Source organism: Mesoplodon bidens, assembly GCF_964165515.1.
Source record: "Mesoplodon bidens genome assembly, chromosome: 2".
NCBI classification, from domain to species: domain Eukaryota; kingdom Metazoa; phylum Chordata; class Mammalia; order Artiodactyla; family Ziphiidae; genus Mesoplodon; species Mesoplodon bidens.
In genome coordinates this window covers 26652964-26677096 of record NC_138177.1, presented here as the reverse complement: position 1 = coordinate 26677096, position 24133 = coordinate 26652964, and the positions used below count along the sequence as shown (strand labels likewise).

The following is a 24133-nucleotide window of genomic DNA, read 5'->3' as shown; positions in this document are numbered from 1 at the left end:
ATCTTTTTAACTCTACAGTAGGCAGGTGTGAGTATGCCTATTTTATATATGAATAAGCTGAGATTCAGAAAGTTTAAATAACTCCCCCAGGGTCACAAAGCTTACTTAGCCAGTGTCTGAGTCAATGCAAGTTTAAAAAATAAACAGGGATTTCAGAATAAAAGTCTAAAATATGCTCTAGAACAGCCTGCTTCAAGCTCCTTCAGTCATCTGGCTTGCTGGTGACCTAGACTCTGAGAGGAGTTTCAGTTTCCAGTTTTTGACCAAATAGAGCATCTGTCCCATAGGACTACTAAGGCATCCATTGACTTTTTGTGTCCCCATTATCCCATTTGTCCCTGAAGACAAGCTGGGTGTTTGGCAGGTGCTAGATAGTAAATTATCATTCTAAAGGGTACCTCAGGGTCCTAATAATAATAAGGAAGCAGCTCCCACAGTGCCAATCTGTAGACAAGGGAATAACTAATGCATTTATCAAAGCAGATGGATTTCAGAGGAATTTGAATCCTGCTCTGGGCATAGCATCAGTTTTTGCTGGAGTTCGGTGAACTGGGCTTTATAACTTCTTACCCGATTCTTTTGCTGCCCCATTTCTCTCCCTTCGTTTTTAAAGCAATTCTATTGTTTGCTTCAACTTTTTGTCCCCTTATTGAGGCTGCTCCACAGAAAACGCAGGAGGCTAGGGTTGGTATAGAACGTGGGTAGTGAGGAAGGGGGGAAGAAAAACCAATATGGGAAGGAAGTGTTCTGTCCTCTGAACTGGCAGCACCCTGGTCTGTGTACGGTAATTACTGCTCCCCAGCCTTTTGGCTCAGAGGGAGAGTAGAGTAGCACCGTAGAGATCTGTTTACATCCACCCTCCCACTCCCAGGGGTTGTGGGTTCCTCAAAGGCTGGCTTCGCGGGTTGATTCACTGTGATATTCCCAGGGCGCAGGACACTGCCTGGCACCAGGCAGACGCTCAGGCACGTTGGCTACGTGAATGAAAGGTGAGCAGGAAAGGCAATGCCAGGAGTCCACGGCGAGACTGGAGGAGGAGAACGGGACTGTGCGGAGCCTACGGGAAGAATCCGAAAGTATAAGGGTGATGGAGAGACAAATGGAAAAGGGGACGTCCCAACGGCTGGAACTGGGACGGAGGAACGGGATCGGGGAAGGCCCGAGGAGGGACCACAAAGGTTTACGGGAGAGCAGTGGTGCGAGCCGAGAGGGTAGGAGCGAGACAAAGAGCAGCAGCTGAGGCCGATCGTGGGAAGAAATGGAACAGTGGCCGGGAGGGAGGGCAGACGCGAAGAAAGGGGCGTGAGGGATGGGAAGCGGCGGCGCCCGGGCGGGGAGGAGAGGCGGCGCGCGGGGCTCGGGTGGGGCGGTGCGGGGCGCGGGGGGACTGGGGTGGCCGGCGGGCGGAGGGGCCGGGACGGCGGAGGAGGGGCGGGCGGCGCGGGCGGAGGAGGGGCGCGAGCGCCGCAAAGTTACTTGGCCTGCGCCCGGGCAGGGTCCGCGTGCTGGTGGCGGGGCGGCGGGAGGAGCGAAGCGGGGCTCGGTGGGGTGAAACCCGAAACCTCCGGTCCCCGAGCGCGGCCGGGAGGAAGGAAGCGGCGGCGGCGGCCGAGGCGGGGAGGCGGCCAGGCGGGGCCCTGAGCTGCCGCGGCGTCGGCTCCCGGGTAAGCGCCGGCGGGGGCGGGGGCGCGGGCAAGGGCGGGGAGGGGGGCGCTGGCAGGCTTGGAGCGTGGCCGAGTTCATTGTGCGGGGCGGGAGGGCGCGAGGGCACAGGCCCGGCGGGGTCTCTGCGTCCTCTTACCCCACGCCTCCCCGCCCCCACGGCTCATTGCTTCTCTGCGCGACCCCTTGGAGGTAGGGAACTGTCCTCCTGGGCGCACTCCGCCTTGCTTCGGGAAGCCGGGGCTCTTTGTGGGAAGATCTTGGGGGCGCGCCCCTCCCCTGCGGCCAGGGGCTTCTGAGAGGCCCTTCCCACTAGCCCGCCCCGCTTTTCCGGCGCCGCCCGAAGCCCCATTCTGAGACCCCCGGAAAGGGAAGATCTCCGTTCGGGCCCGCGACCCAGCTGATAGGGATCGTGCCTCCTCGGGCCGAGGGGATTTACGCCCCGCTCCGGGACAGGTGTGCGGGGCAAAGCGGCCTCGACCCTCAGCTGAAATCCATGAGGACCAGGTGAGCTACATCCTTTCTGTCGGGGCTCAGGGCGCTGTCTCTCGAGCAGGGTGGAAGATGCGCCCAGAAGTCGCTCGGCCCACCTTAGCGCCGCCGGGTAGGCGTCCCTGTTCCTCAGGTCTTCGAGAGGGAGATTGGGTTAGCTTTGGGGGCACTTGGCCCGCCTTCTGGGCCAGAGCTTAACTCCTGTGCAACCTTTTGACAAAGGCATGTGGGATGAGAATTGTCTGTTGGTTAACTGGGATGCTCTGGGGCGCTTCAGAAGGGTCTGGTCCCCAGTAACCACACAGTGGTGTGTTGGCATCACTTTATCTCACATCTTTGAGACTATTTTTGTTTTTTATTGTACCTTTCATCTGTTCGGCAAAGTGCTTTCAAGAGCGGGTCATTTGATCCTCCTGCCTGTGAAGGTGGTGTGGTTTTGGAGGGAAAGGACTTCAGCTCCTTGATGTATCCAATTGGGATAATGATAACACCAGGCGAGGGAGGGGGGCTGGGGGGTGGCGGTGGAATGGGCATCGCCGTGCGCCCTCCCCATCCAGCCAGCGCAGATTCCGCCTAGCCTCTTCTTCCCCAGTGACCTGGACCTGGAAATGTGCTTCCGAGAGCTACTGCGTCGGGAAATACTAGGTGGCTTTCCCTCATCATCCCTCTTACTGCGGCCGCCGAGACAGGTTAGGAAAGGCCTTTCCCAGGCCCCCAAAGCAGAGAGAGGAGGTGGGAGGTACCTCAGATCGTACAGACAGGGGTTCTTCATCCAGCTCTCTTTAACTGGGATCCAACCACCCATTTCAGTCACTTCTTCCACAGTGCCCCTCTTTTCCTGTCTTAGTCTCCACTCATTTTATACTTCTCAGATGCTTCCAAGCACTTTTATATGCACTTTAAAATCTCATTCACGTAACAGCCCTGTGAGATGGTGTGAGCTCGTTTTACAGGTGAGGAAACTGAGACTCAAGAGGGAAGTGCCCTGCTCAGTAAGGAAGGAGCCCAGACTGAACTCAGGTCTTTTGACTTGGCAGTGCTTCTCACGTGGGCTCCATCACACAGGTGGCTCCTGGAGCTCAGGATGTTCTTTTGCCCTACTGCTGCAGCGCCGTGATGGGAAGAACAGGAACTTTTCCCAAGGAGGCCTGCTTGGCATTTAGAAACTAAGTCCAAGCCTCAGGTAGTCAAATCATGCTCTTGGTGTTGCAGCCCTGTGCAGCGGGGGTCAGGAACGAGGCCTGGCCGCGTGATCAGCGGGGCGGCGTTCGTTGTTTGAGTTCTGTGGAGGACCGAATGGGCTGAGCTGGAACTGATCTAAACGTCAGCCAAAGGAGGTACAGTTCTGTGATGTAAACTCTGCGGCTGGGGCCCGTCAGGAAGCCTGCGTGCAGGAGGAGGGCTGTGCTGGGGGGCTGTGTGTAGAGCATGCCTTCCCATAAAGAGACAGGAGCAGGTGGGCCAAGGTTCCAGCACACTGCTTGATCTGAATTTGGGGGGAAGCTGCAAACTTTCATGGAAGAAAGCTTCATGTTTGTAAAGTTGGCAACTAATTCAAAACATTTTTCGAAATGTGCCAGGCAACCAAATTAGGTGTTCGGTATGGTTGTGACCTGCAGACTGCCAGCTTGCAACCTTAGGAAGTACTTGCTGTCCTTCTGAGATACAATAAAGCATGACTGGAGGGGAGACGTGGTGTCTTCTTGCTGTTTTGCTTGGAGAGCAAGAAACATCAACCAAGTTGGAGATAGCGCTCTGTGCTACCTGGAGTTTGGAAGAAGGATTGACCTGATGACTCAGTACTTCATTCATTCAGCCAGTACTAATCTCATCTGTGAGTCTAGTCCTATACCAAGAGAGTGCTCACACTAGTTGTTTTCTCTTTTGCTGGCCAGTTTATGTGCACAGCAGGGCAGAGGATGGCATTCATGGCAGATATGATCAGGGAACGATGGGAGCATAAAGGAAGGAGTTTTCAGTGTGGCCAGAGGTAAAACCTGGAGGTGCATTTGATTTGGGTTTGTGTTTGATTTATACTCAAGTAACAGGTAAGACCACACCGTATTAAGAGCACAGTCTGAAGTCAGCTAGCCTGCACCCAGCCCTGCCACTTACAAACCTGTGACCTTGATAAATAATGGAAAGCATGCCAGGAATGTAGTAATTTTTCAAAAGTATAGCTATTATAAAAGATTTTTAAAATATAAAAATATATAGGAAAATAAAGTTCCCTCTACCTCACCTCAACTCCCTCTCTCCATCTGAAAGGTAACCACTGTACATGTATTATTTTCTAGGTCTTTTTCAATGCAGAAATAAATGCTCACCAAGTCTGGAAATACAGGTGAATATGAATATATAATATATAGTTTATTGATGTTATATTGTAAAACATGATAAAAATATTATTTGCATTTCCAACTTTAGGACCAACCTTAGTATATTGGATATACCTTTAAAGATACATAAACGGGGATCATATATAATTATATGATCTGTGACTTACTTTTTTGATTTAACAGTAAGACTTGGATGTCTTCCAATATCAATATCATAGATACGTCATTCTTTTTAATGGCTACATAGTATTTCATAGTACAGATTCACTGTAACTCATTTAAACATTCTCCTACTGAGGGACTTTTAGATTGTTTCCAACTTCATCTATTATAAACAATTCTATAGTGAACATCCTTGTACATAAGTCTCTGTGTACTTGTAGAGTATTTCTGGATAAAAGTTACTCTTAGAAGTGGAGTTGGTGGGTCAAAGGGAATGTATATTTGAAACATTTATTTAAGCAGAATTCCCTGTGTGTATTGGGATCTGGAGACTGTGCAGAAAAAGAGATTGAATTTGTTTAATTACTTAGGTTTACTTGTTTGGAGATAGGTAGTATGCATAAAGAATGACATTCAAAGGCTATAAAAGGTAACACCTCCCTCCTACCCTAGCCCTCTATTTCCCTTTTTGGGTACAACTAATTTTGCCAGTTCTTGTCTATTCTTCTAGAGACAGTCCATGAATCTGTAGGCCAATTAAATGTACCTTCTGTTTTCTTCCTCTAAAAAAATAAATATGGTAGTATGCTAAATACCCCATTCTGCTTATGGAATTTAAAAAATTTAACCTATATCTTGGAGACCATTCAATATCAAATTTATGTGCACCTTAAGCGCTGATAGATTCTTCCAGGTCTACCCTTAAAACAACAACAACAACAAAAAAAAAAGCTTACTGAATTTACACTCCCTCAAATTGCCCAACAAATCCTTTAACAGTTTTTCCATTGAATTGTTGGTGATTTCATCAAATTTTGAGGCTTTTTCTAAATTTTGGATTTTAATCCTTTTCTTGTTAATAAATCAAATATCTTGCCTTTTTTGTCTTCCCAGCTTTGCTTATTGTACCTTTGATTGTGCAGAAGTGTTTAATTTTTATGTGGTTAAATCTATAAGACTTTTCTCTATGGCTTCAAGTTTTCTGTTTTATTTAGGAAGTCCTCTTCTATCTCAAAATTAAATTTTCCTAAATTTTCTCTTTCCTCTCCATTCCTACTTTGCTTTTTTCATCCAAAAATATTTAAAATTATATCTTTTACTTTTCTTCAGTTTCCCTCCTTTCTGACACTGGGGAGGTCAAGGTTTGAATTTGCCGGTGAGCCTCTTTAGCCAGTGTAGCATGTTTATTTCCTTCCATTTTTACAGTGACTTTTTCCACCAAGTCTTAAGGATGAGCTCTTCTCCAGGTGGGAGAATAGAGAGAGAAAGGGCATTCTGGACAATGGAACCATTGTCAGGTACAAAGTCATGGAACTGGAGAACAGCAGTGCATACTTGGAGAACTGTGATTTATTCAGTATAGCTGAAGTGGAGAGTCCTGTAAAAGAATAGATTCTGCAGATGCCAAAGAATGATATGGCATGACTAGGTTTGTGTAGGGGATGATCAGTCTTGTAGCAGTGGGGAGGACAAATTGGAGTGAGGGTGAGATCAAAGACAAGAAGATGAGACAGAAACATCTGATTGTCATTCGGGGGAAAGATGGTGAGGCTCTGAGCTGGGGTAGTGACAGTGAGGACGAAGTTTTGAGTTAGGATTTAGTGGTGCACGAGATGTCTGTGATAGGGAATGGAACCCACCGACATTTATTGCTCTACATACATTACCTCACTGAATCCTAGCAATTCTGTATGAAAATCCAAAGCTCAGGTATGTCCATTACTCTACTCAAGGTCACACAGAAAGTGTCATTCATGGCCTTAGCCCCATCAGGATTATCTGACAAGAGTGGTCTAGGATGTCCTAGGTTCTGTCTTGAGTGATTTGGGTGGGTGGTGATTTTTTTTCTAGGGTAGAGAAAAACATGAAGAATAGCATATTGAGATGATAGAAGCAGAGATGATGAATTCCATTTTGCACGTTATATCTGAGGTGCCTGGGTGTGACATATGGGGGAAAACGTCTACTAGGTGGGTGGATATGAATCTGGAGCCCCCAAGAGTTGTCTAGGCTATAGATGGAGATTTTGGAGTCATCATTGTTTCAGTGAGTTCGGAGAGGGAGCACACAGAGAGATGAGGTATCAAATAGGACTCTTCTTCTGCAAGTGGTAGAAAATCCAGTTCAAATTGGCGTAAGCAAGAAGGAAAGTTATTGGCTCTTATCACTAAAAAGCTCAAGAGTGTATTTGGCTTCAGGCAGGGGTTCAGGGTTCAAATGATTCATCAGGACTTGTTTTCTTACCTCCCCTTGTCTCATGCTCTCCTGAGGGCGTGATGGCTAGGCGAAGCTGCAGGTTCAGATCCAATGGACGGGGGAAGCTGTCTTTCTCCCAGTTATCCCAGCAACAGTCCTGTTACGCCTCATAAACTGATTTGGTCAGAGGGACTTGGAATGTGCTCTTGACCAGGTGTCGATGGTGTGTCACATCCATGAAGGCACATGAGCTCAGAGGAGGAAAAGGATGACTCTTCAGAGGAAACTCAGGGGCAACTACAGAGCAAGGGGAAGAGAAGGAAGGGAAATAAACAGTTAATTTCCTCTGCAGATGAGAGGAAGAAGTAGTGCCCTAGATGGCATCTTGGGAAACAGTAACACTTAGAGGACAGGATGATTCCAGGTAGGTATAAGGCTGCTAGGGAACAAAGCGGGGAGAGGCAGGAGAGAGCCGGGTCAGGGGAGCCAAGGGAAGAGGGAGTCTCAGGAAAAAATGAAAGTTGTCAAAGGTGTCAGATGCTGGAGAGACCCCAAGGAAGGACCCATTGGATTCGGCTAGGAGATCATTGGTGACCTTGCCCTCAGCAAAGGTAGTCATTTATTTTAGACTTGGCTGGGACTACTTTCTAGAGGGTTCATATTCCTACATGTGTTCTGCATTCCCCACCCAGGCCTGGGGATGGCCAGGTAAGGGCAGAGGTGTCATGATGACAGTCAGGAAACTGGGGTTTGTCAGTAATTAGGTATGTGACTATGTGTAACTCACTTCACCTCTTTGGACCTTCAAGTTTCATCATCTGTAAAATAACGCAATTAGAAGGAGTTACTTCTAAGGCCTCGTTTAGCTCTCAAATGTTGGGGATTAATGAACTTGATCTCTTCTCACCATCTCTATTACCACATCCCTGGTCCAAGCCTTCATCTTTCACCTGGGCTGTAGCAGCAGCCTCCTGATTGGTGTCTCTGTCTCCGTCTCCATGCTTGATCCCTGCAGTTCCTTCTTCACCCAGGAGCAGAGTAACCCTTCTAACATGAGTCAGATGCATCACTCCGGGGGCCTCCGATCCCATGTGGACTCTAATCCACCCTCCTCACCGCGGCCCACAGCATCCTGCATAATCCAGCCGCTGACCGTCTCCATGTCTGCCGTTCTCCTCTTCCCTCACTCCTCTCCAGCTTCATTGCTATTCCTTGGACATGCCAAAGTCACTCTGGCTCAGGGCCTTTGCGAGGGCTCTTCCCCTGGCCTGAAATTCCCTTGCATCATTTTTGGTCTCAAATGTCAGCTCCTTGGAGAGACTTTGCTGACTCCTCACTCCCAGCCCACCCACCCATTCCCCCCACCTCTTTACCCTGTTTTACTTATCTTCATAGCACCCACCACTCTCTGGAATTATTTTACCTATTTATTGTCTATTTTTTTAGATTTTAATTTATTTTATCAGGTTATTTCTTTCTTTTCATATTTTTTCCAGATTGATTGACATACAGTTGACATACAGCACTGTACAACTTTAAGGTGTACAGCATAATGATTTGACTTACATGCATCATGAAATAATTATCACAGTAAGTTTAGTGAACATACATCATCTCATATGATTCAAAATAAATAGGAAAAAAATGTTTTTCTTTGTGATGAGAACTCTTAGGATTTACTCTCAACAATTTTCATATGGCTGTGTTCATTATATTTATTATGTTGGACATTACATCCCTAGTATTAATCTTATAACCACAAGTTGCTACTGTTTATTATTTATTTGTTTGCTGTCTGTGTCCCCTGCACCCTGAACGTAAGCTCCAGGAGAGGAGAGATTTTGGCGTCTTGTTCAGTGCCGTGTCCCAGCTGCAAAGTGGAGCTTGGGACCAAATAGGTATTCGTTAAACATTTTTGGGGGTAGCTGAGTGAGGAATGAGAAGGGGGAAGTAAACAGTGTCCAGGAACGAGTGGCAATGGGGTCAGGGAGGGAGGGGACATCCCCTGTTCTTCAGGGCTGTAGATGATGGCATCTGTCTCAGACATGGTCATCAGAAAAAAATGTATTCAGAAGGAATACCACTTTAAGCCATTTAAAAATATTATTCTCAATTTTAACAATATGAGCTTAATTAGTTTGCTGGGCTCTATGAGGATAATGAGTAAAACAAATAATTAAGGGTAAAACCAATTAGCATAGTAATCATTGTTTATCTTGTGATAGAAGTAATCATCTCAGTCTTAAGTCTCAGCATAGCTTCTGTCTCTTGTCTCCTTGGAGCATCTATGTGAATTTGTTTATAGAGGGAGTTGTTTTATTTTTCTTGATCTGTTTATTAAGGATAAATAGCAAAACATAGAATGAACTCAATTACTCCTATAGAACAGGATTTCTCAACCTCAGCACCACTGACATATTGGGCTGCGTAATTCTTTGCTGGGGGTGAGCGAGAGGCTGCCCTGTGCATTATGGGACGTTTAGCAGCATCCTTGGCCTTAGATGCCAGTAGCATCCCCTGAGATGTGACAACCAAAGATGTCTCCAGAAATTGCCAGATGTCCCTTGAGGTGGGAGTGGGGACAAAACCGCCCCTCCTTGAGAACCACTGATGTAGAATATTGGGGGAGTGACTGAGTCTGATTGTTATCTAGAGTCTTCTGATTGGACATTTTCAGACCCTCCCAGCCATCCTGATTCCCTCTTTAGCTTTAAAAAATGAGATTTGCTCTTTCAGGGTAGGGGTTGTGGGCATGGAAGGTCAGTTCCCCTCATCTCAGATGGAGGTAAATTAAAATTGCACGTTTCTCAGTCAGCTGGTCACGTTTCTCAGTCAGCGAGCACCTGCCTTACTGGTTACCGAGCAGCACAGTTCTGAGCTGAGCGCTTTTCTGCGGTGATCGAGCTCTCAGGCCCTGAGCCCCCGAGTGGAATCAGAGATGCTTCCATTTTGCAGTCTCTTGCAATGCAGCTTTTCTCTCCTCTGTTTTTTTTTTTTTTTTTTTTTTTTTTTTGCGGTACGCGGGCCTCTCACTGCTGTGGCCTCTCCCGTTGCGGAGCACAGGCTCCGGACGCGCAGGCTCAGCGGCCATGGCTCACGGGCCCAGCCGCTCCGCGGCATGTGGGATCCTCCCGGACCGGGGCATGAACCCGTGTCCCCTGCATCGGCAGGCGGACTCTCAACCAGTGCGCCACCAGGGAGGCCCCTCTCCTCTGTTTTATCCACTTAAGTGGTCAAATGAAACCTCTTGGGGAAAAGAGAATTGAGTTTTCTTTCCATGTCTTAAATAACTTTCTTAAACAGTTTTTGAGTTTATCTCCCGACAGCCACTCCACTAGCTGCTTTCACGTGTTACTTCATGTATTCCCCTTGATAATTATGTGAAGTAGGTTCATTCCACTCTCTTGTTCCTCTCGGAGAAATTGAGGCTCAGAGAGGTTAGGACATACACAGTCACGTGCAATTCAAACCTAGGTTCAGTCCAGATTCCGAAAAACATGTTCTTTCTATTGACTATCAGATCAAAGTAGGTATTGATGAGTAGGGGGAATGTAAAATATTTATTTTCTCCCACATGCAAAGTGCTGTTGGGAATTCAAAGGGGAAACTGAGGAAGAATTTATAATCCATCTGCAGGGGAAAGCATCCTCACCTAAAATAAAAACTTGCGTTAAGACATGCGTGTCTGAAAAGATAATATAAAAGAAGAACTAGATATAAGGTGTGGTCAGGGTCATTGTGGGGATGGAATGTTCCAGAAAGGCTTCTTGAGACTTTTGCTCTTACGGTAGATGTAAGGACCTGCAGCCAGATGTTATTCATATAAGTGTCAACAAGGGGGTAGGTGGCCTGGGCTTATGATAGTGGTCTCCAAGCTCTGCCAGGCTATGTGGGTCCACCTGCCCTTTCAGTATCACTTCAGTTGGAGAAAAGAAAATGCTTAATTACAGAAAGCTGCTGTGAATCAATAACAACGTAAAAAATGAATTCAAATTTTATTGACCACAACAGCATATATAGACATTTGAAGAATAATAGTTGACATATGTGTGAGACATCGTTTATCTGGTCTACAAACAGTAACTGCCAACTGGAGTTTGGGAATGCCTGGCTTAGAGGATGTGTGACAGGCTAGTTTATAGAGGAAATAAAAATGAGAGGGAAGCAAGGTAGCTGAGAAATAGTAATACTCTACCTTGTTATGCACGCCTGTGCAAATATCTTCTGCAAATATAGCTATAGTCTCTTCTTCAAAATTCATATTTCTTAGACTTAGCCTTTTGGAAAATTCTAATGTCAATCCTTCAGTATATAACATATTTGTCTGCACTTACATATCTGTCTTTCTGGTGGTATAAAATCCAATAGGACTCGACAATCTTGCTTTTAAATTCGCAGTTTTCCTCTTACCACTTAACAAAATATTAAAGTTAAATGGAGAGCTCTGAGCTGTTTCAAGGGTCGTTGTTTTTCTGGAAAATGCCACAGTTACTCACTTGAGCCATATAAATACAGTTAGCATGTCACTTATCTGGCAGAGTGCTGAGAAGTAGAAAAGCAGCCCTCCCAAAGGTGCAGGAGGAGATGACATCTGTATGACAGAAGCCATACCTGGAGAACTTTGCACTGAAGCCCCCCCTCAGGGTATCAGCCCCTACTTTACACAGACCTTTCCTTAGCTTGGCAAGGAAAACTACAGGTAATTATACTCTGTATAGGGAAAAGGACCACCAAAGGTTGAAACAAGTTGCAGAGAAAGTTTCAAAAAGAAACAATATGCAAGGCACACTTGGTACAATAGGAAATAACATTACCCTTATCCAACTTGAGGGAATCACTGTGTTTCAAATCATGAAAGTCTCACAGTGATAACCTACCAGCTGAGTGGGAAGCTGAACAGTCTTCTCTAAGATTTTAAATGAAAGCAATTACATTAGCACTGATCTGTAAGGTCAAAATTTCATTTATCTTGGCATGTAAATGACCTTGAGTCATCATGAAAATCGTTACGTTTTGTATACTTTGTTTTAAAATATAGGGAAATGTATGATGGATTTTCATGAATTTTGCCTAAAGGCTTGAAACAAAAAGTTTTGATGTTTTAAGGTGATAAAGCCCCACCAATGTATAAAACTTGCCTATCCAGAATGAGGCATTTCGAAGGATTAGCTTGGGTTTTAGTGCAGTTTTGGAGGGGAAGTTGTTACTGGAGGCCCTCTCTTTTTCTTTTTCTTTTTCTTTTTGAATTGAAGTGTAGTTGATTTACAATATTGTGTTAGTTTCAGATGTACAGCAGAGTGATTCAGTTATACATATATCAATATATGTATATTCAAATTCTTTTCCATTATAGATTATTACAAGATATTGAATATAGTTCCCTATGCTATACAGTAAATCTTTGCTGTTTATTTTATATAGAGTGGGGCGTACTTGTTAATCCCATACTCCTAATTTATCCCTCCCCTCCTCTTTCCCCTTTGGTAACCATAAGTTTGTTTTCTATATCTGTGAGTCTGGTTTATAAATAAGTTCATTTGTATTGTTTTTTTTTAGATTCCACATGTAAGTAATATATAATAGTTGTCTTTTTCTGTCTGGCTTACTTCGCTCATATGATCATCTCTAGGTCCATCCATGTTGCTGCAAATGGCAACGTTTCATTCTTTTTTATGGAGACCCTCTCTTTCTAATGATTAGAATCTTTGATTGTATATAGAGTTATCATGGAAAAGGGTGGACAAGTTAGGGTTATGGGGTTGTTTGCACCTTAGGGTCAAGGGGAATGCAACAGGGGTAGATGGGAGAAGGGGATGGGTGGATAAATGGAGACCCTATAGCACCAATCCGTACCAGCAATTTTTTTTTGCACCATCATATTTATGCACAGCACAGTTTGCCTTCCTCAGCATCTCTTCTCACCTTTGACCTAAGTGTCAAGTTAGGATAGCTTTCACAGCATGTAAAGGAAACCCTACTCCAAGGACTTAGCCAGTAAGGGGTTGACTAGCCGTGGCTGGGCACAGTGGCTTTACAACTCAGTAGGTGATTTGGGCTGCTGTAGTCTTTCTGCTCTGCATTGCATGGGATATCCAGCCACATGGTCAAAAGATGGCTGCTTCACCTTCAAGCACTGGGTTTGAGTTCTAGTCAGTAGAAAGGGAGAGGGAAAAGGGCAAAAGCCAAAGCTTGAGTCTGTGTCTTTTTGTCAGGAAATGGATAGCTTCCCACCACCTTGTAGACTTCTGTTGACTGGAACTGGATCTAATGGCCACGCAAGCTCTGTGCAAGTGAGTTTATTTTTGTAGGTGCGTTGGATGTCCCACATCAAGTCAGGGTTCTGTTGATAAGGGAAAGGGGAGAATGGATATTGACTGGATAATGAATAGTTTAATAGTTTATTAGTTTAATAGTTTGCTACATCTGCAAAAATAATTCTCTGAAGGCAAGAAATGCCTAGTGTGCCAAGATGTTCAGTGTCCCATTTTTTATACATATATTCATTTATTTATCACAAATATTGGGCTCCTACTGTTTGCCAGGCACTGTTCTAAATGCTGACCCCAAAATTTACAGGCCAAAAATTTCTCAATTTCAAGGAGCCTACGGTCCGGTGAAAGGGAAAGACATTAACAAGATAAATAAGTACACACATATGCACTAAAGAGAAAAAGTAAAAAAGGGAATGGGGCCATGAAGTATGGGGTATGAAATGTCAGGTAGTGTGAACTGGGAAGGCTTTGCTGCAAAGGTGATATAAATTAAGGCCTAAAGGAAATGAGAGAGCAACCTACAAAGATATGTGAGGTGAAGCCATTCTAGGCATAGGAAACAGCAAGTGCAAAGGCCCTGAGGTAGACACATGCTTGATGTGTCTGAGAAATAGTGAGGAGGCCAGTGTCATCAGAATGGCAGTAAAAAAGGTAATTTTTATTGTAAGTTGGACCAGTAATGGAGAGCCAGATCATGTAGGAAGCTGCAGGGCTTATTCTGAGTGACATGAGAATCCTTTTGGGGTTTTGAGTGAAGCAGTGACTTGTTCATGTGTTTTGACCTCTGTTTTAACCAGCTCACTCTGGTTGATGCGTTGAGGAGGGGGGCAATGGCAGACGCAGGTAGACTAGTGAGAAAGCTATTCTTATAACCCAGAGAAGACATAATGTAACCTGGACCACAGTGATGGTAGCAGAGATAGTAAGGCATAGTTGAATTCTAGACACATTTCAAAAGCAGAGCCAGTAGATTTGCTAATGGACCAGATAGGAGATGTGAGAGGAGTCAGGAGTGACTCCAAAGTTAGGGTCTGAGCCACTGGAAGGATGGGGGTACTGTAACATGAGATGAAGAGATATGGGAAGAGCATGTTTGAGAGGCAAAGGACTTGAAGTATGGTTTTGGACATGTTAGGCTTGTGGTGCCCATGCCATCCAAGTGGAGATGTTGAGTAGCCAGTTGGGAGCTGCAGGGAACGGCATTGGCTTCTCTGCTTGAGCACGGCCTCCTAACCAGACCCTTGGTCCAGTTGCCCCGTGAAGCACCACAGCCCCTTCTGGCATCAGCGCCAGGTGGACTTAGAACAGCCTAGGGCAGGTCTGACCTGGTCCAACCCAGCTTTGCCTTTGGGATTTGCTGGGATCCCAGTTCCAGGCAGGCTGGCCATGGGCCAGTGTCTGTGGAGGTGGAGGCTTTTCTGAGCCTGCCCTGGGAAAGCTGGCATTTCTGCTCTTCTCCAACCCAGGGGAGTAGCGTGGTCCAGGCTGGGTGTCCAGTGGCTGGCAAAGGAAAGATGGCTGCCTCGCGTGCAGCTGGGAAAGCTATTTCTGTAGTGAGATCCTGCCCGACCTTCAGGCTGCTAAGGCCTCCCCAGAGAGCTGTGGTCAGCCCGCCACTGCTTTCTCTCCCTTTCCCTAAAGAGCTTTTCTGCTGGGGCTTAAGACTCTCCCCTGAGTGAGTTGTCTTCATCATGACTTCAGCCGGTATTTTGTGGATTTTCTGGGAGGCCGAAGTGGACCCTCCCCATCCGTGTTCACCGGGAAACACAAGGGCAATGATGGCCGCTTTCAGTGTTGCTGGGGGAGGCCTGGGAGAGAGGCCAGTGGCCCTTTGAAAAAAAGGCAACAGACAGTCCATGGCTCAGAGTCCAGCTTGGCTTAGTACTGAGTGTTCCTCACATTCTACGACAAAAACTGCACCAGAGAAGTTTGATGAACAAAAAGTTGAGTTTTGCTTTACCATGTCGTCTGGGGACAGTGCAGCACGATGAATCATTTTACTCAGTGGGTTTACCTTGGAAGTCACTGCCGGACTAGTCCCTAGTGAGGAATAATCCAGGGCAGACGCAACCTGTGTTTCCTTATCCGATGCAGGAAAAGGTTACTCTACGTGTCGTCTGAGGTTCTTCTCTTCTTCATCAGCGGGTGAGATGCCATGAAGTCAGCTGACTTCCTTCATTTCATGACTCTCCAAACCCTGTGGGGAGAGAAGTTAAAGAGAAGGTACCCTGGTATATTTTTCCAACTTTTTTTTATTGCTGTAAAATATACCTAACATAAAATTTACCACCTGAGCCATTTTTAAGCGCACAGTTCAGTGGTATTAATACACTTACATGGTGCAATCATTACCACCATGCGTCTCCAGAATTCTTTTCACCTTGTGAAACTAAACCCATTAAACAGCTCCCCCTGTCCCCCTCCCACCAGGCCCTGAAAACCACCATTCAACTTTCCATCTCTATGATTTTGACTACTTGTAAGTACCTCATTTAAGTAGAATCATACAATATTTGTCTTTTTGTGGCTGGCTTATTTCACTTTCACATAATGTCCTCAAAGTTCATCCATGTTGTAGCATATGTCAGAATTTCCTTCCTTTTTAAGGCTGAATAATATTCTTTTATGTGGATATACCATATTTTGCTTATCAGTTCATCAGTCAATGCACCCTTGGGTGGCTTTCATGTTTTAGCTACTGTGAATAATGCCACTATGAACATGGTGTACAAATAGCTCTTTGAGATCTTGTCAATTATTTTGGGTATATAACCAGAAGCGGAATTGCTGGATCATATTATAGTTCTATGTTTAATTTTTTGAGAAACTGCTGTACGGTTTCCACAATGGCTATACTGTTTTTACATTCCCACCAACAGTGTACAAGGGTACCAGTTTCTCTACATCTTCACCAACACTTATTATTTTCTGGGTTTTGGTTTTGGACAGTAGCCATCCTAATGAGTGTGAGGTGGTATCTCATTGTAGTTTTGATTTCCCTTTCCTAATCATCATTGATGTTGGGCATCTTTTCATGTGCTTATTGGCCATTTGTGTATCTTTTTTGGATGTGAGTTGTTTTTTGTTGTTGTTGTTGTTGTTGAATTTTAGGAGTTCTCAATATATTCTGAACACTAATTTCTAGTCATATATATGATTGGCAAATATTTCCTCTCAATCTGTGGGTTGCTTTTCTACTCTGTTCATGGTATCTTTTGATGCACAAATTTAAAACATTTTCATGAAGTCCATTTTGTCAGTTTTTTCTTTTGTGCCTGTGCCTTTGGTGTCATATCCAAGAAATCATTGCCAAATCCAATGTTCTGACTTGTTATATTTTTTGTATTGCTTTAAAGCCTCACCGCCTGTACACACTTATTTCTTTCTTTCTCTCTTCAATCAAGTTATTAGACCAATAGATCAGTAACACACTTTAGACTTCGTAAATCTTTATTCACTCATTCCACAAACAGGGAGAGTACTCCGACTAGAGAATAGGCAGAAGCCAGAACAAATTGGAAATGGAAGCACGTAAGCACAGCTGGCTGGAGGGGAACGTACATGAAGGGGCTGGTGGGTGAGAAGTCTGGAATTTAGATGAGGCCACACCATGTCGAACCTTATCTGCTGTGGTGAGTAGATGGATTGAAGGTAGTCTCACAGTCATAGGACCAAGTTGGAGAGCTACTACCTAATGCTCTGTTGAACTGGGCACTTAACCTTTCTGAGCCTCTGTGTCCCCATTTTATTCATTTAACAAACACTTATGTGGTACCAAACTCTATTCTAAGCACTGTATAAATATTAACTCATTGATTTTGTCCACCAACCCTATGAGGTACTTACTCCTGAGCAAGGAGTATTACCTCCATTTGACAGAGTGGGGAGCTGATGCCCAGAGAGGTTAGGTAACATGTCAAGGTCACAGAGGCCAGTAAGTAGTGGAGCTGGGATTTGAACCCAGGCTCTCTAGTTCCAGAGTGCATGCTCTTAACCACATGTTGTATTGCTTTTCTGAAACAGGGAGAAGAGTGATTTCTTCCTCTAAAAGTTATTCAGAAGATGAAGTGAAACAATGTATGTAAAAGTACATTGTATGTTGCACACTGTTTTGCCAATACTGATTATAATTAGTTAATAATAATTAAACAACACTTTGGAAATGGGTAAGATTCTCAAGGACATAGGGAGAAAGGAATGGATCAAGGACTGAGCCTTGGGAAATGCTTTTGCTGAGAGCAAGAGCTTGGTTTTGGAAAGACATTTGACAGAGTCATGGCTGACGCCCTTGTGGACAGGGTCATGGTCAGTGAAGAGCCCCGGCCTCCAGACTTTCAGTCCCTGATGAAGGAAGTTTTGGAGGTTGGTAATGTTGATAATGTACATACAGAAGGGACCAAAGCCAGGTCTCTCCCACTGGCAAACCAAGAATTCAGACAAGGACCATAAGGCCACTAGGGTTCTGATTGTAGCTTCTTTTCCGTCTTCTGGTGCATGTTCCCAAACAGACCAGGGCTTGGACCAGCTTTACAGGTGAAGTGAAAGGTCTCAAACCAGGAAGTTACTAGGTTTATGGTGCCCTTGTGGGGACAAGAGCAAAGCACTGTACGTTGTAACAGACCCTGGACTGGCTGGGTGGGCACATCCCTCTGGAGTTGCAGAGGCTGAGTCACTGCACCCACCATCTTTGGAACAACTTTCATGTGTGTGCCAGAGAAGGATGGAGGGAATGCAGGGAAGGAGACCGGGGATTCTGTGATCTCTTTCCGGCTCTCAGCGAGTTGTGTGGTCTGGTTTCTGGGTGGGATGGGGGATTCACTGTCTCTCACAGTTACCTTAGTGCAAATCAAATGGTTATTTGAACCTTCCTCCCAACTCCACCCCCTCAACTGCTCCAGCTGGTGACTGATGTGTATAAAATGCTTTGAGGTGCTGAGATGAAGAGCCCTGAGAATATGGCCAACATAGCATCACAGTGACCTCACCTGAACTTATTTGAAGTGGTGTTTTAGGAACACTTCCTCACCTGGAGAGTTGTTTATTTGAGCAAATTAACGTACCTACCTGTTGGCATGTGATTTCTTTAGAAGAGGGCATCTGGTGGTGCCAACTTTTAGGGTACTCAGCTGGGAGGCCGCAGAGGAGGAAGTGAGCCACTACCCTGATTGGGTATATTTAAGGATATGATAAGAGAACCTTACACTAAAAAAAATAATTTGCTCTGGAGAAGACTTTTTTTTTTTTTTTTTTTTTTTGCGGTACGCGGGCGTCTCACTGTTGTGGCCTCTCCCGTTGCGGAGCACAGGCTCCGGATGCGCAGGCTCAGTGGCCACGGCTCACGGGCCCAGCTGCTCCGCGGCATGTGGGATCCTCCCGGACCGGGGCACGAACCCGCGTCCCCTACATCAGCAGGTGGACTCTCAACCACTGCGCCACCAGGGAAGCCCTGGAGAAGACTTTTGAAGAGGTCAGGTATGTCTTGTTGTGTCCAGCGCCCTTGTTAGGTGCCAAGAGTCCTACATCCTCTGACCAGCATGGTCTCCCAACACAAACCCAAGCCTGGGCCTGCTGTCTGTGGACTCTCAGGCCGCCCCTTTGATGGCCCCATTTGTAATGGGCATTGTGTGGGTGAGTGAGGCCTCCTTTTCCTTGCAGTGGCTTATTGACTGGGTCACGGACCTCCTGATCCCCAAGAGACTACATATACTCTGGGGGGTGAAAAGCTTCTCTATGCTTCCATATGAAGGAACTCCACCGTACTAGGGTCCATGGTTCCATGGCGTGGTCCGTGGCTAGAAGAAAAGGATAAGAAAGTCTTGAGCAGGAGGCTGAGGAAGGCAGGGCTGTGCCTGAGGAGTCGGCCTAATCCTGAGAAAGGGAAGGTTCCTGGTACCAGTGTCCAAAGAGGTGGGGTCTTGATGTGTTGTATGCAGATCATGGTGTATCAGAGTATCAGTCAGGATTCTTTAAGTTGCAAGTGACAGAAACCCTGCCAAATGAGCATAAGTGAGGGAGAAAATTCACCGGCTCATATAACTGAGGAGAACAAGAAAATTCAGAATCACACATTATTTCATCAGCATTTGTGAGCGGATTCATTGCATGTTCTCCTTGCCCCCTTCTTTTTCTCTCTTGCTCTCTTTCCCTGTTTCTCCCTCTCTCTCTTATTCTCTCACCTTTATTTGCCTGTAAGCACTTTCCATGTAGTGTCCCAAGATGGACAGCTGCTGCAGCCCCAGGCTCATGGTATCAGCCTACCAACCCCATGGTAGGCTAGTCTGTCCTCTGGCTGTTCCAGCCAATGTCCTGGGTCATGTGACCATGGCCTAAGACTACGAGAAGGGTCCTTTCCCAAAGTAAAATCAGGGTGAACGCTTCAAATAGAAGCCATAGTATGAAGTGAAGGCTCACTGTGTGCCAGACGCTGTTTTAGGCACTTGATACAAATAAACACACTGTTCTTTTTTACAGGAGCTGGGCTTCAAACCCAGGCCGACTTCAGAGTCTATACACTTAACCACCATGCCACACAACCTCTGACAAGTATAGGGTAACAGCAATATGAGCAGGAAAAAAGTCCACTATAGGTCAATGAAAATCAGAGTTCTAGGTAAAAATATGAGGTGTGACTAGAACATATCCAAATTTATACAATTAAATAAGGGAAAGCGAGGGCATCCATCTTTATATTGTAGTAATTCTGTTTTTGCAAAGCAAGGCATTTCTAGAATTATTTCTTGGGAATTAGCATGCAGGCCAGTTTATAAAACACAATAGATACCTGTCTCAATATTCTACAGTGTTGCCTTGTTTGTTAACCCAAAATGATATTGATCACTCCCTCGAGTGACAAGATGTGGCTTTGAATGACTTGAAGCTGTTGACAGTAGGTCTGATCCAGCAGACCTGTCACCGTCTGTGGGAATATTCAGGAGAACTGAAGGCAATTCCCAAAGAGGACTGACTGACACTTGGAGCCATGACAGTAAAGACAAGGACACGCACGTCCTTGGTGACCTTCCCTGGTGACCTGAATGAGAGGGCTGGCTCTCTTTCCCAGGAATAATTTCTGATACATTTATTCAAACCTCAGTCACGTTCCAGTGGTGTCAAGTGAGTTATTTGGTCATGGCAGGACGTGGGGAGTGTGGGAGTCTGAAACACCTTCGTGTCTGGCAGCAGTACTGGCCAGGAGAGTGGTACTGTGAGTCACACTTGAATTTGCTTCCATTCAACGGGCCCTGGGTAAGCTGGCCGCCTGCCAGGAAGCCTTCCCTGGCTGGGACATTCCACATCCTCTCTCTTGTTAAAGTACACCCCTGGGGAATTTGCTGGGGCTTGTGCCTTTCCCTCTCCAGGCCTCCTGGCAGAGGCTGGGGCTTTGGATTTCCCTGGGTGGTCAGCTCTTTGACCATGTTCCCCGCGCCTCCTGGAGAGCGTTGTAGCCGAGGACCTCAAGGATGGCACGCGGCCCTGGGCTCTCTGATTCTGGCGTTCACTGGTGTCCCTGCTAATAGGGCCACTAGGGAGCCACCAGGTCAAGTAATACTTTATTCCCCACCCCACCCCCCGCTGCCCCGTCTTTTGGATTGAAAGGTTTGCATCCTATTTTTATTCTTTTAGCGGCTACCTTTATCATGTTAACACTCATATTCAACTTAACAATGACCAAGTTTTGAAGGCTAGTCATTCATCAACAAATAATTATTGAGTTACCTACTGTGTGCCAGGCACTTGTCCAGGTGCTGGGAAAACAGCCATAACCAAGTCTGCCCTGAGTACAAACTAACTTGGAATATTTTTACTCCAGTCATACCTCTAAGAGCTTCCATTTTGCTTAGTGTTTTAATTTCATCTTGTTTCCAAAGCTCCCAAGTTAGCTATTTTTATAAAATTTGTTGTCGATGTTTAACGTTTAAAATTTAATTTTTTACAGTTCTGATTTTAGATTCATCCATAGATTTACCATTTTCTTTTCCTTATTTCTGGATTCAGTTTCCTTCATGAATTCTACCTTTAAGGGGATCCTTCATTAAGGAGTGATTAGTAAACATTGAGTCTCTGCTTGCCTCAAAAGTAGATTGTGCCCTCTCTTGGATGGTATTATAGGACTTTAAGGCAAGAGTTCTTTTCCTTAGCACTTCCAAGAGATTATTCCACTGTTTTCTTCAAAAGAAGAGTCTGCTGTTTATCTAATTGTTACTTCTTTATAGGAAAATTTGATTTTACCATTTTCTCTTTATCTTAGTGTTTGTCGTTTTTCGTTCTGATGCACCTTGGTATAGACTTTTTCTGACTTATCCTTAAAACTTGATATGCTTTTTTGTTCTAAGGACTCATGTGTTTCTTTAATTCTAGAAAATGTTCAATTATACCTCTAAATAATGCATCAACCTTAATGTAGGCAGTATAGTAGGTCCACCCTAATGTAAGTTGGATGCTTTTGCCTCAAGTAACAGACACCTAACTGAAAATAGCTTTAAAAATAATTTTTACAAATGTATTACTTTGCATAACCAGAAGCCAGGATGAAGGTGACTTCCAGATTTGTTGATTCAGCAGCTCAAGGATCCAGGCTTTCTTCTTTGCCACGCTCAGCATGTTGGCCTAGCACCTCTAATGATCCCAAGGTGGCTGCCACAGCTCTGTGCTCTCTTGGCCATTAGGAAAAGATTTTCCTTCTAGTGCCTTTGTGAGATCAAAGCAGCTTTTCCCAGAAATCCACTGACTTCTCCTCCTGACTAATATGCCAGAATTCCAAGGAGAAAGGCAACACAATGATTTGTTTAGCCCACTCAAGACTCTGAGAACCAGGGATTCGAGCAGCCTTCTCTGAGTCACTGGAGGAGGATTGGACACCAAAACAAAGTCAGAGGTCTGCCAGTAAGGGAAAAAAACCCGACACTGGTTGCTGGATAGGCACCCAACAGTATCTGCTACCCTTTCTCTCTAATCTCTCCTGATGCCACTTCTTTTGAACATATGTTGAATCTTCTTAACCTGCTCTTCATGTATATTGACTTTTATTTCATATTTTCATTTTCTTAATCTTTTTTTGTTACATTCTGGGTAACTTCCTCAGAGCTGTTTTCCAGTTCACCATCTTTGTCTTTAGCCAAATCTGCTGTTCTGCATACCCATTGAGTTTTACATTTTGTTAGCTAAAATTTTAATTCTAGGATTTCTATTTGGTTCTTTTTCACAATTGCTTATTATTTTTTTTCATGATGTCTTATTCTTTCATTATGGTTTCTACCTCTTTTCCTTTTAAAGCTTTTAATTGTATTTATATTATGGTCTCTTTTATATTTTTCTATTAATTCACGTTCTGGGCATGTCAATTCTCCTGGTTTTTGTTTTGTGGATTCTCCCTCATGGCAAATGCTGTGCACTCACTTTCATTAAATGTTTGTTTTGTGAGTGTGGAAATTCACTACAGAGCCATTTTGTGTTTACTTTGGCCAGCATTAATTTTTGCATGCATTTATTAGCTTGGATTTCTGCACCACACAGAATTTATAAACTTGGTACCCTCATCAGCATGGCACATGTCTCAATGTTTGATTTCTCATGGAAAAAAAACTTTAGTGCTCCACCCAGAGCTTCAGGTAAATGACTGTTTTTGCCACTTCCCTTTGCCAGGAAGAGGAGTTTTTCTGATTCTTTTTCATGGAGGAGGCAGCCCTTCTAGAACCCACTCTTTAGGCAGGATATTGGTTCCAGTTCTCTGCCTTGTGGAACCCAAAGTCATCCTCCCACATAAAAAACCTCAGCCCTAGGGGTCTTGAACTAGGTCTAATACCCTTTTGGCCACAGTTGTGAGATTACAACTCTGGCTTTAAGTTTTCTCTCTGTTTCTCTTACCTATGGATTTCCCTTTCTTTGTCCAAGGTTGGCTTTTTTTTTTTTTTTTTTTTAATTTTGGGTCATATCTAACCCAGCCTTTTTATGAATTTGGAGTAGGAAAGGCGTTCCCATCAGCTGAGTTCACCACGTTCCCAGAAAAGATTCCCATAATAAGTGAGAAACACTGCTTTGCTTGGGTAAAGTAATTATACCTTATAAAGTACTTCCTGTTCACTGTCTCATTTGCCTTTTTGCTTTATTTAAAAATTTTTTCTTTTATTTGTGTTTATTTTATTGATGTATAATTGCTGTACAATATTATATACGTTAGAGGTGTCCAAAATAGTGATTCATGGTTTTAAAGGTTGTACTCCATTTATAGTTATTATAAAATATTGGCTATATTCCCCGTGTTGTACAGTATATCCTTGTAGCTAATTTTATACCTAATAGTTTGTACCTCTTAATTCCATAGCCTTATATTGCCCTGCTCCTCTCCATCCCCATGGTAACCACTAGTTCTCTATATCTGAGTTGAGCTTCTTTTTCATTATATTCATTAATTTGTTTTAATTTTTAGATTCCACATATAAGTGATAACATATAGTATCTGTCTTTCTCTGACTTATTTCACTTAGTGTAATAAAAGTAAGGTTTTTTTTACATTCTTTTTTTTTTTTTTTTTTTTAGATGTTGGGGGGTAGGAATTTTTTATTAATTAATTAATTTATTTTTGCTGTGTTGGGTCTTCGTTTCTGTGCGAGGGCTTTCTCTAGTTGTGGCAAGTGGGGGCCACTCTTCATCGCGGTGCGCGGGCCTCTCACTGTCGCAGCCTCTCTTGTTGCGGAGCACAGGCTCCAGACGCGCAGGCTCAGTAGTTGTGGCTCAAGGGCCTAGTCACTCCGTGGCATGTGGGATCTTCCCAGACCAGGGCTTGAACCCGTGTCCCCTGCATTAGCAGGCAGACTCTCAACCACTGCGCCACCAGAGAAGCCCCATTCTTTTTTTTTTATTGTGGTAAAAGTCACATAATATAAAACATACTGTTTTAACCATATTTAACTGTACTGTGTTTTTATGAAAGGCATGGTTTGTCCTCACTCCCAGGGAGCAAACAGTCCACTGGGGATAAAGAGGAGCGTGCTGGTGATTACAAGACATATT

General features: G+C 44.6%; 1 protein-coding gene across 8 annotated transcripts in view; it reads left to right on the top strand.

Moving 5' to 3' along the window:
- The first annotated feature begins 948 nt into the window (after positions 1–948).
- The window catches only part of GPR161 (G protein-coupled receptor 161), a 49082-nt gene continuing 25897 nt past the window's right edge, over positions 949–24133 (top strand). Inside the window, exons 1-3 of one of the 8 annotated variants that reach the window (XM_081226459.1) lie at positions 1947–2169; positions 3367–3491; positions 4452–4498. The gene's annotated coding sequence lies outside the window, so the exon portion shown is untranslated. Of the gene's footprint in view, positions 990–1143; positions 1197–1244; positions 1665–1946; positions 2170–3366; positions 3492–4451; positions 4499–7200; positions 7276–24133 lie in introns of those variants that run through there. The other 7 variants (XM_081226464.1, XM_081226463.1, XM_081226458.1 and 4 more) reach the window with 7 other exon arrangements.